This window comes from Colias philodice, chromosome 20 (assembly GCF_061535455.1).
Source record: "Colias philodice isolate Cphi_HAF_F1 chromosome 20, ilColPhil1 Martin Lab GWU primary, whole genome shotgun sequence".
NCBI lineage: Eukaryota > Metazoa > Arthropoda > Insecta > Lepidoptera > Pieridae > Colias > Colias philodice.
The window spans coordinates 8,405,385-8,419,747 of record NC_143105.1 but is presented as its reverse complement, the minus strand read 5'-3'; the positions used below and the strand labels follow the sequence as shown (position 1 = coordinate 8,419,747).

At 33.1% G+C, this 14,363-nt stretch overlaps 1 protein-coding gene across 1 annotated transcript in view; it reads right to left on the bottom strand.

Annotated features, from left to right (window-relative positions):
- ss (aryl hydrocarbon receptor spineless) overlaps nucleotides 1-14,363 on the bottom strand; it is a 101,062-nt gene that overhangs the window by 76,070 nt on the left and 10,629 nt on the right. The gene's annotated exons all lie outside the window — the stretch shown is intronic.

The following is a 14,363-nucleotide window of genomic DNA, read 5'->3' as shown; positions in this document are numbered from 1 at the left end:
CTGGCAGACTCGTTCCGCTGACCAGCACCCCTGATTCCCGGCGCGTACCACTAGGTCACCACTGGCGGCCCGTGTCTGCCCGTAAAAAACCTTAAGACTCACCTTATTGGACTAGTACCAACAGCGCGGCCCCGTCGGTAGGTACCTGACTCGCCTGGTGACGATCAAAAACACCAGCAGGCTAGTACCAACGTTACCGGTTTGCCGATATTCGTCCCTCGAAGGTGAGCTCGTTGCCGATGCGTACCTCTCTTCGGCAGGATCTGGTCTTCCACGTGCAGCGTTTCTTCCTTGAAGTATCCGGCGCTCGTTGGATCACACGTTGTTATCCGGCGATCGAAGGGTCACACGTTGTTATCCGGCGATCGAAGGACCACACGTTGTTGTGGACTGTATAATTTTGGGTTCGTGGTCGAAATAAAACCCTTCCTTCGACATACATAAGTACATATATTTTCTCTTTACAATTACAATTCCTAATCACTATTACTTATTAACTACTTGTCTGTAATAAGCACTTGCTCGAACTGATCACTATTAGTACTTATTCGCTACTGGTCTGGAGTAAGCACTTGTTCCAACTGAACTCCATTTGAAAATTTGTGCTATTTATATGCGTCGCCGGCGGGGAGACTCAAAGCGGCCGCCCGGCGGCGAGGCACAAAGCGGCGGCGGCATCCAAAAGGCGGCGAGACTCAAAGCGGCGGCGGCATCCAAAAGCGGCGGCGGCTGTCTTGCATTTGCCGCCTAGGCCACGCCTCCTCCACGTGTAAACGCAATACACGTGGCGTACTGAGTACAGCGCGATAGGCGAAACCGCGGTGCGCCTCGTCGAAACCGCGGTGCGCCTCTCTTCCACGTGCAGCGTTAATATTCCGCCCCATACACGTGGAGCCGCTGCGCGGGGAGCCCCGTTACCGCCTGCGTGTGCTCGTCCTTTACAGATAGAGTGATTCAAGATGTAATATTATGTTTTAGACAAAGCGGGCGTAGCCGCGGGCAGATAGCTAGTATCTAATATTTTAGATCTATAATTTATTATTCTATAACGTATAAAGGTTTTACTTACATAACAAGATATAAGACTCAATCAGCGATATAACTAGGCAAAACTATATCATTCCCTCACCACCCCGACTTACCCTCAAAGAATTGGGGCGTGGTTCCTTCAGAGAGATTTCTGTCTCCCTCCAACATCCACAATTCAATATAACCATCCCACTCTAACATTAGAGTATATCTATGTCTATAGCTATGTTGTTGAAAATGATCTGGAGTAATGCTTTAGGTAATTTGTTTCCTAAATTGTATTGTAATAAATTATGGCCACTTTGAAGACGTGGCGTTTCGATTTATATCACTAAAATGTATTGAATATTTACTGAATTAGATACTGAGCTTTCATAAATGGATTATCTAATAATAGTAACTGAATACAATGAAATATGTAGGTAGTTGAAATAAAACAATTTTCTTTCTTATACTATGTATTACGATTTTTTATGATTTGATAGACGGCTAATGTTATTTAGTAAAGTAAATATTTCTTGGTATAAGATTAGCTATTATAAAATATAAATCAATAAAATTGAAAACAGTCTAATTAAACAATAGAGAACATAAAAGATTTATTATAATATAAATGCACTTCTATTCATGAAAATATTTACACAAATACTCCCTAGAATTATCCACTATCTACATCTACTGAGAATCGAACCCGTCAGCTGTAACCACATACCGTGACGATCGTTATCACTGAGCATAATCTTGCAATTATTTAATATTAAGAATTTATTTATAACGCTACCTATCATTATTTCTGTGCCTCCAGTGAATAAGGGAATAACTCAAAAACAGCACTTTTCAGGAGAGACAAAAAACTATATATCAATACTAAATCTTTATTAATTCAAAATTTTAAGCTTGTATGTGTAAGATATGATGTTAGACTATATTTTTACATATGAACACATATTGTAACAACCCCATAAATATACTTTTTTCGTGTTTTTTTGTAGTTGTGGCCTTATGAACGAGTACTTCATGGAATAACTCAATGTATTCACATATTTTTTTTTTTACTCTTTGCAATATAACGACTTATGCCCTTATGCACTATGTTCATAGTCGCACAACACGACTTATATTATTTCCAGTTTTGGTTTTATAGAAATGATGTGACTTATTATGCTTGAAATTTGTGTACATTATGACTCAATTGAGGCATTTTAGTGGAAAAACTATGCACGTAGCTTGAAAAACGAATGAAATCAACGGGTTTTTTTATCGTTAAAAACAAAACAACATTTAGGTATTTATGCATTTAACCCTAGAAGTCCAATCTACGTAAATTTGACGTATGAACTCTTCTATATTTACCATCGAATCGCTGCAAAATCCAGAACCAACTTATTAGCCGTCGAGACCTAGCAGTACATAGTTGGCTCATCCCGGTAAATTCCGCCATTTTGTTGTAAAGAGGATGTTGTGCGTCATTTTGACGTATAATTGGGCTTTTCGTAACTTTTAAGATTGTTTCAAATTTTTATTTTGTGATTTATTTGAATAATTTTTTTCCAAGTCACGTTTCACATGATATCTATAGTATTATACTATAGATTGAGTATAAAATGGGATCCAGACAACTTTTATACTAAGGACGAAGAACCTTTAATTTTAGTAAATGACGATTATTGTCCTCCGCTGGATTTGGACTTCAAGCAAGGGGATTGGGTGGCTGCAGAAGATGTTGTCCGGAGTAAAACCGAATATGTTATGGGGTTTTGTTACCCATGTATAATGAAAGTCGTAGATTGTAAAATAAACCTTTGATCTATCTTTCAATAATACAGTACTATGTTGTTAATGCTATACAATGTTTCACCAGTCACCACAATGAGTCTAGTCTGTACAGGTTAGCAGGAGACAATCATTGAGTATTGGTATCAACTGCGTATTGCGTTTTGCGAATTAACTATTGTCCTAGTGAAAATTAATCGTCGAATCAATTTAAAATTCGATCAAGTGCGTTCCGTTTCGAAACGCCACAGATAATAAAATAGGTATAGATAATAAAAGTGGCAACGCCACAATGTCATGGTGGTATACATTGAGGATACAAGCACTATAAAGAGATAAGAGAAGCCCGAAAACCATATTCCTGTATGTTCAGTTAATACAGGAAAAGTTATAGGTGGTCAGTGGCGATATTTTACGGCATGATATAGAATTTTAACAATTTCTATATCATATAATATAAAAATAATGTAGATAAATAAAGAAAAAACAATGAGCCGCAAAGATTTTATGAAAAAATTAAGCACAGATTTGAAGGTACCTTGGATGCAAATACGACTTGTGGCACGCACTTTGAAGAGACTCTACGTGACAATAGCCCAATTTTTTCAAAATATGTGGTACCAGAGTATCCATAAAATGTTTACGGAAATGCAGGACCAAAGAAGTATCGATATTGCGGATTTTTTTCCTATAAAAAAGGCAAATTACCAAAGCACAGTGGCTAAAACGCTATATGCGGAGAAAACAATATTCATAATTGTCAAGTCTGGTTATAAATACTTTTTTTAAGCGACTATTATAGACTATAGTATTATTGTCTTGATTATTGTAGTTAGATATTTTTTTTAAAAAAAGATTAGAAACGAGTTATTTTTTAAAAACTTACCCAATTATAAGAAGAAAATATAAGTTTAACATTTTTGTTAGCTTTTTTTAGATGATTCAATTATCGTTCTGTATTTATATAAACAAAGAGTATAATATCATTAAATGCACTTAATGTGTTAACTGTATTTTTAATATCTATTGCAAAAAAATAGTTAATTTCCATAGAAATATATTAGTATCCCAAGTCAACTGATATATACCTTTTTTAAAAAATATAAAGATTTGTTGTTGCAGATTTATTGAAAAAACGATTTAAAAATAATAAGGAATAGTGTGTGTTGTTTCCGTGCAGTATTCAAAATAATAGACCAATAGCAACACGGCATTAATGCCAAACTGTCTCATGTCGTCACTTGAACCAATGACACTAAAAGAGTTGTTCCTTTATGCTCATGTTAGAAAAATGACACAAATGCGTTTATACTAAAATAGTGTTAGGACTGATGGAACAAAATGAATTAAGTCTTTATTCAAAAAGTATAACTACACATACGTCTTTGTGTTCGTGGGTACTTTTGACTCGAGACGAATAGTTCCTTTGCGATTGCCTAAAATGATGGATAAGGTAACTTATACCGTTATTCACACCCTACTTATACCGTTTGGGTCATTCGAAAAAATGGGTTAGGACGCAGCTAGAGATATGACCTTTTGATATGTTGTGTATTTTGACGAGCTGAATCCAATGGTGCAATAAAATCCAAAGGGAATAACTCGTCTTACTCCCTTATTCACTGGAGGCACAGATTTGTAAAGCTTTGTTTAGTCGTAATGAATTTATTTTTGTTTTTAAATAAATTTTGTAAGTTTCACAGTATAATATTACTCAGTATGATAATCTATACTGTTTAGGTACTAATTTGTTTGTTTGAACGCGCTAATCTCAGGAACTACTGGTCCGATTTGAAAAATTCTTTTGATGTTAGATAGCACTTATCGAAGAAGGCTATATGCTATATATCATCACCCTAAGACCAACAGGAGCAGAGCACTGCGGGTGAAACCGCGGGGCGCAGCTAGTCAATAACAATTATTGCTTATTTTGTGTGACGATAGAGCTTCTAAAAGAAATACAGTTAGTAGGAATATTTTTTAGACCACCTACTCTATAATCTTAACAACCTATTTTTTAATCACTCATTCAATACACTAATAAGGAACTAATACGTCTTTACTTAGCAATTTATACATAAAAGCTTCTTAAGTTTTTATACTACAAAAAAGAAAAAAAAGTGCATTATACTAAGTATAAAATCTTTTATCTATCAGATCGTATTTCTAAGAAATTATTTTCCGTTATCAAGTTAAAAACAACATTAAAAGCATGGGCGAGTTCCACACCACTGCTATAGGGGAATGCACTGAATTACCGCATTGACGTTACAAGACTGAGTTTTGTTATCGTTTATTATAATAGAAACGTAATAAATGAACAATTGTTTATAATAACACGTAATATTATAGAGACTATTGTTCTTATAAAATTAATAACTCAGGCCCCGGAATCACAGACACAATAAAAAATCTATTGTGTCGTGGACCGATCGGGCCGTTCGGGGCTCAATGGGTTAAATAGCATTTCTATACCTAATCTATTAGGTATCTATAAAAGTAAACAATAAATATGAAGATCCTTTTGGTTGATCGCGGACATTAAAAGTCGTTAATTCATTTGATAGTCAATTAATAAAGGAAAGTTATAGTTTGATATATCCAACAAGATTCTCAAACCTGCTAAATCGATCTTAAATTCTTTACAAACAATAGGGTTCAGATGAAATACCGGGGCACTGCTTTTCATGGCAATACTTTTTTTGGAGACTATTTTTATGGACAAACACCACGATACTGCCTTATACTATGTAACGGTGCATTTACACCAAACCAGAGAATGCTCGAACCCCACTATGCAATGTTCTAACACAGAATACGAGTATACGTTTACACTAAAAGATCACGAAAGAATGCTCTTGCTCTAGCTCTATGTTCGTTTGATCTAAATGCACCTACATAGAATCTTTTCGAACGCACTAAGAACTGCAACGAAATAATACTCTACGCCGTTTACACTAAAAGAATTTGACATAGTCGGGTTAGAATGAGCAGTCGCTCATTTGATTTAAATGCTGTTAAGAAAACGTTATGCTCAATTAACGTACTGCCTTATACTGTACTATGTAAGACGCTATCAATTCGTATATCGTATAGCATAGAAACAACTACCATTGTTACGTAGTGACGTCTTCACCTTGATGACCATACCAAGCATACAAATTGCCTTCGTGCACTTCCAAAGCTTGTGCGTAAGCTTATGCGTTCGCGTGTTTGCGTGTACATTACATATAACGGCTAGGCCACGTGGTTGTGGCACGCGACCGTGTATCTGTCAATGGATAGCGTGATGGTTGCTGATTTTTAATCATGGCGTGCCGTGTAGAAGGTCGAGATGTGATTATGATTTCCCGTTGGATGTGCCAGCCTAGATGTAGTTGTGGATGTCGTCTTGATGCTAGAATGCTATACGTGTTGTATTCTTTGATAGTAAGCAAGCAATCGGCAAAACATTGTTGGTCTTAAGAAATTGTGATCTTTCAAGGATATTTTTGTTGTTATTCTATTGATATTCTTACTTTCAATTATAATATATTTAGTTGCCACAGTAACAATCAAGACTACGTACACACGTACTTTTAATCAAACACACAATTTATAAAAAAAATACCTATAAGTATAGAATTTGACCGCCTCCTTGGTACAGTGGTTGACGCGTGAGCGTAGCACCGAGGGGTCCTGGGTTCGATTCCCGGTGGAGACGAAGATATAAAAAAAATATCTCGGTCTGGCAGGACACAGAAGGCTGATCACCTACTTGTCCCTAAAGATATTCGGATCAGTGAAACAGATGTATAATGCATCTGCCCCTTACAACTAGGGGACATGGGACTTCACACACACACACACTATAAGTACCTATAGAAGAAACAGTAGCCATTTCAATAAAGCACTGGAGAAGAAAGCAATTGGAATCAAAAGGTAGTTATCTTATTATGTAGGTATCAAAAATAACTGCAGATAACGGAGCCTAATGAAAACAAAGGAGAAATAAAAACAAAGAAGCAGATTATAAAATTTTATGAGCACAGTATTGCGTAGATTTGGGAGAATCGACCGTTGCTGCCTAAACTCTATAATAAAGAAATGTATACAGATTCATAATAGTAGCCTCTTTCATCCCAAATTTGCATTCCTCATTGTTAGTTGTGCTCAGTAATTTTTGGCTAATGCGCCCTAAGTCGGGAATGTATGATCACAGGTTTAGCGTGACTAGCTTTCTCGGTTTAAATTTTGTGATGACCGTTTGACTTTTGGTTTCAAAATTATAAATGTAATTTATTTAAAATATATTTGTAAACAGAAAAGAAGGTAAAACTATCAGTAGGTATCGCGATTTGCTATTTGTTTCGTATAAATTATAATTTATAATATCTATAATTATTTGATTTTGTTACTTTGAGTTGTATTTGTAAAGTCTAGGAAAATAGATAAACATATGCTCTCAAGAAGATTCAGTCAATTCTGAATGACAACCAGCAAAAGAGCTACTTGTCTATTATATTATTAGCATAGTTCTAAGGTCTTATACTTACTAAACATTTTAGCTTTTACTTAAAAAATATTTAAAAACATAATCAGTTTAGTTTCAGATCAAATAGGGTTTGCACATCATTTAGTCTAACTGGCATTAGTAGTTTTTGAAGCTAGTTGAATAGAATACAGCTACATTAGCATAATACAATGTTCGTAATGCAAGTATCTTTTATTGTGAACAGAAGACACAAATTCGAATGAATTTATGAGTGTTAGCTTGCTTATTAGATAGCGAGATCGATAATAATAGTTAAATTTTTGTAGAGTCAACATTTTTAGTGATAGTGAATACCAGATATTAGACATTGGTTAGGTAATTAGGTATATTATATTTCCCATATACACTGTCATTAATAGAAACATAACAAAATAACGTTATTTGAACATCGTTATCCCGTTGCTGTCAAAGATCGCTGATATATGTCTTAATTATCGGTATGCTTTGCGCGTGCGCAGTGGGGGACAATTCAATATGCTTGTACATGTATGCAACTGTTAGTGTAAATGATCTTATAAATTGTGATATTATTTGTGGGTATTTTACCCTTTGGGAAGCTTGTTAGCGAACCTTCAACGTGTTTTAGAGGTTTTAAGATGTGAGGTTTATTAATGTTGTGGTTGGATTGTGAGACTCATTTCGTATGTATTATTTAGTGTAGGATAGGATGAAGTATTTTAAGACAGGAACCAGATCAATCTCTCTAAATTGAAATAGAAAAGAAATTGGTATAGTGGGCATAATTCATAAACAATTATTATATTCAACACTCGCGAAAAATTAGTGTAATAGGTAACTACGCCTTCTATCCATAGTTGAAAGAGATGATATTTCATAAGAGGAACAACTGGGCATTGGAGAACCTATCTTGAATTGTAACTATCGGTCTTCTCAGTGTATAACGTGCTATAACGCTGTTGGTCATTTGCTTAGAGCAGTCCCTTAAGAAACATAAAGCTCTCTTAGCGAAGGTTGCACAGACTGAGATTATTATACTTTTTTAGCGTAAGATAATAATAGTATCTGGATATCATCATTAGGTGTAAGTCGTAACTAATTGAAATTAATTTGAATGTGGCTGGATACATTTTTAGCCAAAAAGTTTAAAAAAGTAAACTTACGTCCCCATCTTTGCCATGTGACAATTAATTTCTCTTAAGAATTGGACTAATTTTTTCGGTGATGCTGTATTAATTAATAATTTAAAACCGCGACCTATACTATTTTTATTTATTGAACCAACAAAACACTTTTCTCCGAACAAGCTTAAGTAAACGGGAATCGAATTTTGGACATCGAAACTCGTATGTGTAAGCCGACACTAAACAGTGGCTTACCACAACTCAAATGTCATGAGCTTACCACCCAAAATTCAACCTTAAATCTTTAAATTTAAGCTCAAAGTTACATGAAAGCTCGTGCACGAAAAGTGTTGTCCTGAATTGAAATTAAACGCCTTTAATAATAAGGTTCTGATTTCCTTGCGGGTAATAAGTAGCCAGTGTACAGTATTAAGTTACTAAACCAAATCATTTTCCGTATCATTAAACATTTAACTTCTTAACGTCAGCTTCAGTTTGACCTTTTTGCGAGACGAAAGGGTTTGAAAAGGTTTTACAGGGAATTATCTGAGCACGGCTGTCGCAAGATATATTGTTTTCACGCCTGTTTTATTAATTTTGGAGCCAAATTCTTCTTATATGTCAAAAATTAGAACATTTTCGTACATCTAGGCTGTATAGCAGATATCAAGCAGATACAGTAAAAGTAGTATGACCTTTGTGTTCGAAGAATGAATGAATGAATTTGGTATTTCTATTCTCATACAAGAAATCGGACCAACGCGAACGCAACGGCTTATTACCTACCTGTAGGTATGTTTTAAAACTGAAGAAATGAAAAACTTTTGGACGCTATCTATAATCTATATCTTATCGCAATCTATATTTTTAGCTTATACTCGCCCTTCATCAACAAGAGAAAACACTATTTAAACCATGATTAAAAAGGTTATAATTATAGAACTCTCTAGCACCAATTAAATATGAAATTCTACGTTAATAGTTAATATTTCACCTTCAAACCACAACGAGCAAGTCATTGTCCTTTGAAATTCATGAAAAAATCTAATAACTCTGATTAATTTAATCACAGGATTCTTGGAAGCGGTTTCTTTGTCCAATATAGTTCTTTTGAACTGCTTCCTGACGTAATCGTAATGTGCGAATTATTAGGGTATAAAGTATTGTATGGATTTTCTTATATAATACTCTATGTTTATGTATATAACGATTTTAACAATATATTCCACTCAAAGAATAAGGACTATCAGTATTTGGCTTTTCAAATGTTGTATTGGGTTTGAGGTTGAAATCTGATGAATTTCGATCCATACGTGCCTTTTGTAGGTAACTTAAGTTCTATTACCGTATTACGCATGATATTGGCAAGTCTTATTCATTTATATTGTAATAGTTTTGAATACATACCTCCTTACCTATTCCAAATGAATAATATGAATATAATTTAAAAACAATCTCTCTTTTTTTGCAGATATTTTTCCCCATATCCGATGAAAAATGTTCAGAAAACTTTCTACTACCTACAAGTTTAAAAAATTTAGCTCACTAGTACATCTGAATTCAAAATCGGATCATCCAATTCCGTCCCTACATAGATTATGAACAATACAATGTGTGTGTACAATGATAGTAATTACATAATGATAAGTCGCTTAAACGGTGCCCGGAGGATGGAGTAGCGTCAGCAATGTGGGCAATTCATTTTTTGGATCATTATCAATTTATAAAAAAAAAATAAAAATTTACAGTTCATCTTTTTATGTAAACCGCTTGCTAAACTTCTTTATAATATGGTAGTTCTAACTTTTTAGAGGAATCATGAGTTTCTATGGACTTATTGATGGTCTCTACAAATTTCGTAAGTAGGTAAACAAATCGCCGTTAAAATATGTAGAAAATATTTATTCAGTATCTCCTTCCTTCTAAATTTTCATTTTGGAAATCAGTAAAAGGTCACAAGGCACACCAAATGTATTCTACGCTTTTACATTTAAAAAAAGCACACCTATCTAAACACCTATATAATTAAACGTAACAATTTACCACATTTATATATTTCCTATAAGTCAACGCACTCAAAATAACACACTTCGCAAGAATCTATTCCCGCATCCTTCGAACGAAATTACAAACTTATAATTGGCGAGTAATACATATAATCTCGAATAATTGACGCTATTACAAAAGAGCAGGATTATTCTTCTGACGCTACTTATATAGATTTCGTGGAATGAATTCCGAAACATTTGTTTGATGCGGCATAATAAGCCCCAATTATGAAAGTCGTTCGTATTTTATTTTGTATCATAAGTGTGTGTAGTGTGAAGGGTTTGGCTAACTGGAGTATGTATGAATACATAGTATGGTCATCAGTCTATTTATGGTAAGGTAGTACCTACTGGAAGTACCTTTCACAGGTATTGTTGGTACCTTAGTCTGCTACTGCAGGTTCTAGAAACTGTCAAGTTTTGTTTGGTATGTATAATGGTGTTGTGTGTGTGTGTGTGTAGTCGAACTATATTTTGTACTATGACATATGAGCAGTGATGTAGATGAGAAAACGTTTATCGCTTTCACACAAATACTTTTAGACCACTAATGATATGAAGCACATACATATATGAGTATGGCCGCCAAAAATTGTACATTCAAGAAAAAAAAAATGTCCTTGTCATTTTATATAGCACCAGATTTTTTTATATAGTAATTATGGTAGTTTTTAAATAGTTTCAGCTTCACTATGTTATATTTATCATTATATTAATAATTTAAATTAATTTTGAGTGCCTTTAACAAGCTCAATATTTTTTTTTTTGAAATGCTTATTTTCCTTTCCATACTAAAATCATGTGTCCCACTTAGTCATCTCACACTTTGAAGTCACAAAATTATGCAAAAATCTATTGATACCTGTAAAATTTTGGTATTTCTAAATTATTCTGTAAACTTGTGGATAGTTTTAACAAGTTCTAATAAAAATAACATAAAAGAAATTAATATAAAACTCACTTAAAACTATGTCTCACTTTTTTTCACGAATGATACTTCACGCACGGTTACCATAAAATAACACCCTAAATAACTAGATATCCAAGCCACAAAAATATTTTTAAGTAGGGGCAACACCGATTTACATGTTGGCCTACATTTAGAAAAAAAAATCGCCATTTTGTTACTGTAAAAGTTGATCGAAAGGAAGTCGGCATTTTTGTCCCAGAACATTTTAATAATTTTGAGTGAGAATTATGCAAGGTAAGAATACAAATTTACTATATTATTTAAATTATGTGTGTAGCTTTAGTGTTCTAGTAACAAATCAAACTATGCGGCGTCTTATTACTACAATACTTTGGCGAATAAAGGCTTTTTAGGTTATGTCCAACCATATTTTTATTCACGAATGATACCATGTGTTACTATTGTGTTACGTAACATCCGTGAGCGGCTCTTAGGGGTAGTACTCACTAGAGAATCTAAAGTTAAAAATTTACTTTTTTACATAAAGAGAACCCACTTCAAAAACTATCATGTTTCGGAAGTTAGTAACTTTTTTACTATAATAATTCGTATTCGTAATTAACATCATAAGTTGTGAATGATTCTTGCATTTGTAAGTATTATAGAAATACAAAATTTGAGAAATAAAACTTTTTCTTTAATATTTAAATTTGTTTTATTGAGTTTTAAAGTAATTTAATCAAATAATTTAATTAACAATATAAAACAGAAATGTAAAAAAAATCTCCTGCATTATTAGTTGTAATGTACACTAGGCTTAACAAAATCACGTATGTTACTATCAGTCACGTATGTTACGGTGTGTTACGATTTCACGACTGTTATTGTACAATATTTGGCGGCCATACTCATATATACTATGGCAAATACCTCGTGAGCTGTAGCTCAATTAACTGCTTATCAACTTTCAGAAGATTACGACAGCTTTACCTATTTTCAAATTGCTTCTGAATATTTGGATTTTAATGTTTGTGTAAAATAATGGTTGTTGTGTTTTTAAAATTACGTACTCAAAGGGTAAGAGACTTTGACTGCATTAAATTATGTTTTACCTATAGATACTTAGGTATGTTATAATATGGTTATAATTCATAACCATAATATTTATTTTTCATTATTTTTATCGGTATTCTAGCCACGTTTGACAACTTAAAAACAACTCGATATGCGTGAAAGGGCAAAATATATAAATAAATTAGTGTTTAAATTAATTGCATAAAATAATTTATTTATTTCAGGAATTTTATTACATAATAGCGCGACATTTAAAAATGTTTAATCGATATGAAAATTGGAAATATGTAGGTTGTGTTGTTAATTTTAATGTATTTATTGAGAATATAGGTATTTACAAATCTATAGTTATACTAATCTATACTAATATGTATTATAAAGCTGAAGAGTTTGTTTGTATGTTTGTTTGTTTGAACGCGGTAATCTCAGAAACTACTAGTCCGATTTGAAAAATTCTTTCGGTGTTAGATAGCCCATTTATCGAGGAAGGCTATGTATCATCACGCTAAGACCAACAGGAGCGGAGCAATGCGGATGAAACCGCGGGATAAAGAATAGAATATAAATTTAATAAATTCAGTTTAATTTTATTCATATAAAGTACCTACATTTAAGATTTCTATTCATCATAATAATACGAACTATTATGACAAGGCTAATAATACAAAATGGCCGGAGTCCATTAATACTACAAAATAATTAAATTTAATTCGCATTACTTCCATCTCGTATAAAATTTTATCATTAAAATTCTCGTTATAGTAATCACAAGAACTCAATTTAATTAGACTTATCAATTTCTGAGTTTCAAGTACCATCGCTTAAGGACCACCCGCTAAAATTTCAAATCGACAGATGTTTTTGCAAATGTCAAAGGTCTTAATTGCGTTACGGGAATATCATTTTTTCATCTATAGTAATATGGACTAATATCGCGTGCTATAATTTCAACCGTTAAATGTATGCCCTTTGAAATAGCCGACAATTTTTATTTCTCTAAATGACAATGTTACATAGGCTATTTATCATTGTTTTTATTTTTATTTTATCCAACGTACAGGATTAAATGTTTGTTTTCCTGCATTTTATTTCTGTAAAATATTTTAATTTTTTAGATAATATGGCAATACTTGTAACAATGTAAGTTTTGCTGATAAAATCACTCATATAAAATATTGTCATTTTCAAAGTAACATGATAAAATTGAAATAAAATAATCCAACGTGTTATATTTTTGTCAACGTGCTTTAAAAATTTTATGACTGGTTAAAAAACTGTTATGCTTACTTATTTTTTTAATCTACTCCATTGCTTTTATTGTCCAACGGTCATATGCTTCGATTATTCATATTAATATTATTTACAGAATGTTGAAATTCATATTAACATGTATTGAAAACGTTTTTCCACACTTTCTACACTTTACTTGTTATAATTAATACATACTTTTAAATAATTTATGACGGGTTCTGATTAATCATCATCAAAGAGTTAAATAATGTTAATCTATAAATTTTAAAAATTGTTGCACATTTAATTAGAAATGAGCTTACTCCTTGAAATGAATTACAATGTGTTAGCATTTTTTTACTTTATCAGTTTCAACTTATATCAATCAATTTAAACACTCATTTTATCATTCCTCAGATTTCACAAAATAAAAAGTAGATTCGACTCCATTGCTTTTTGTCCATTTAAGGCGTGTACCAAATAAATTATTCGATTTGCAGTTATTCTTGTAAAGATGTTTTCTTTCCGCATGGATCTCCACACCACTATTTTTATCTGTCCGCTCGCAATTACCAACTAATTGATGGAAATGAAACGCATCAACGATTCGTGGAAAATAACGTAAAAGCAGCGTTATTTTGTTCGTTTGTCTGTCGGGATGTCTTGAATTGGTGTGGTGGAGT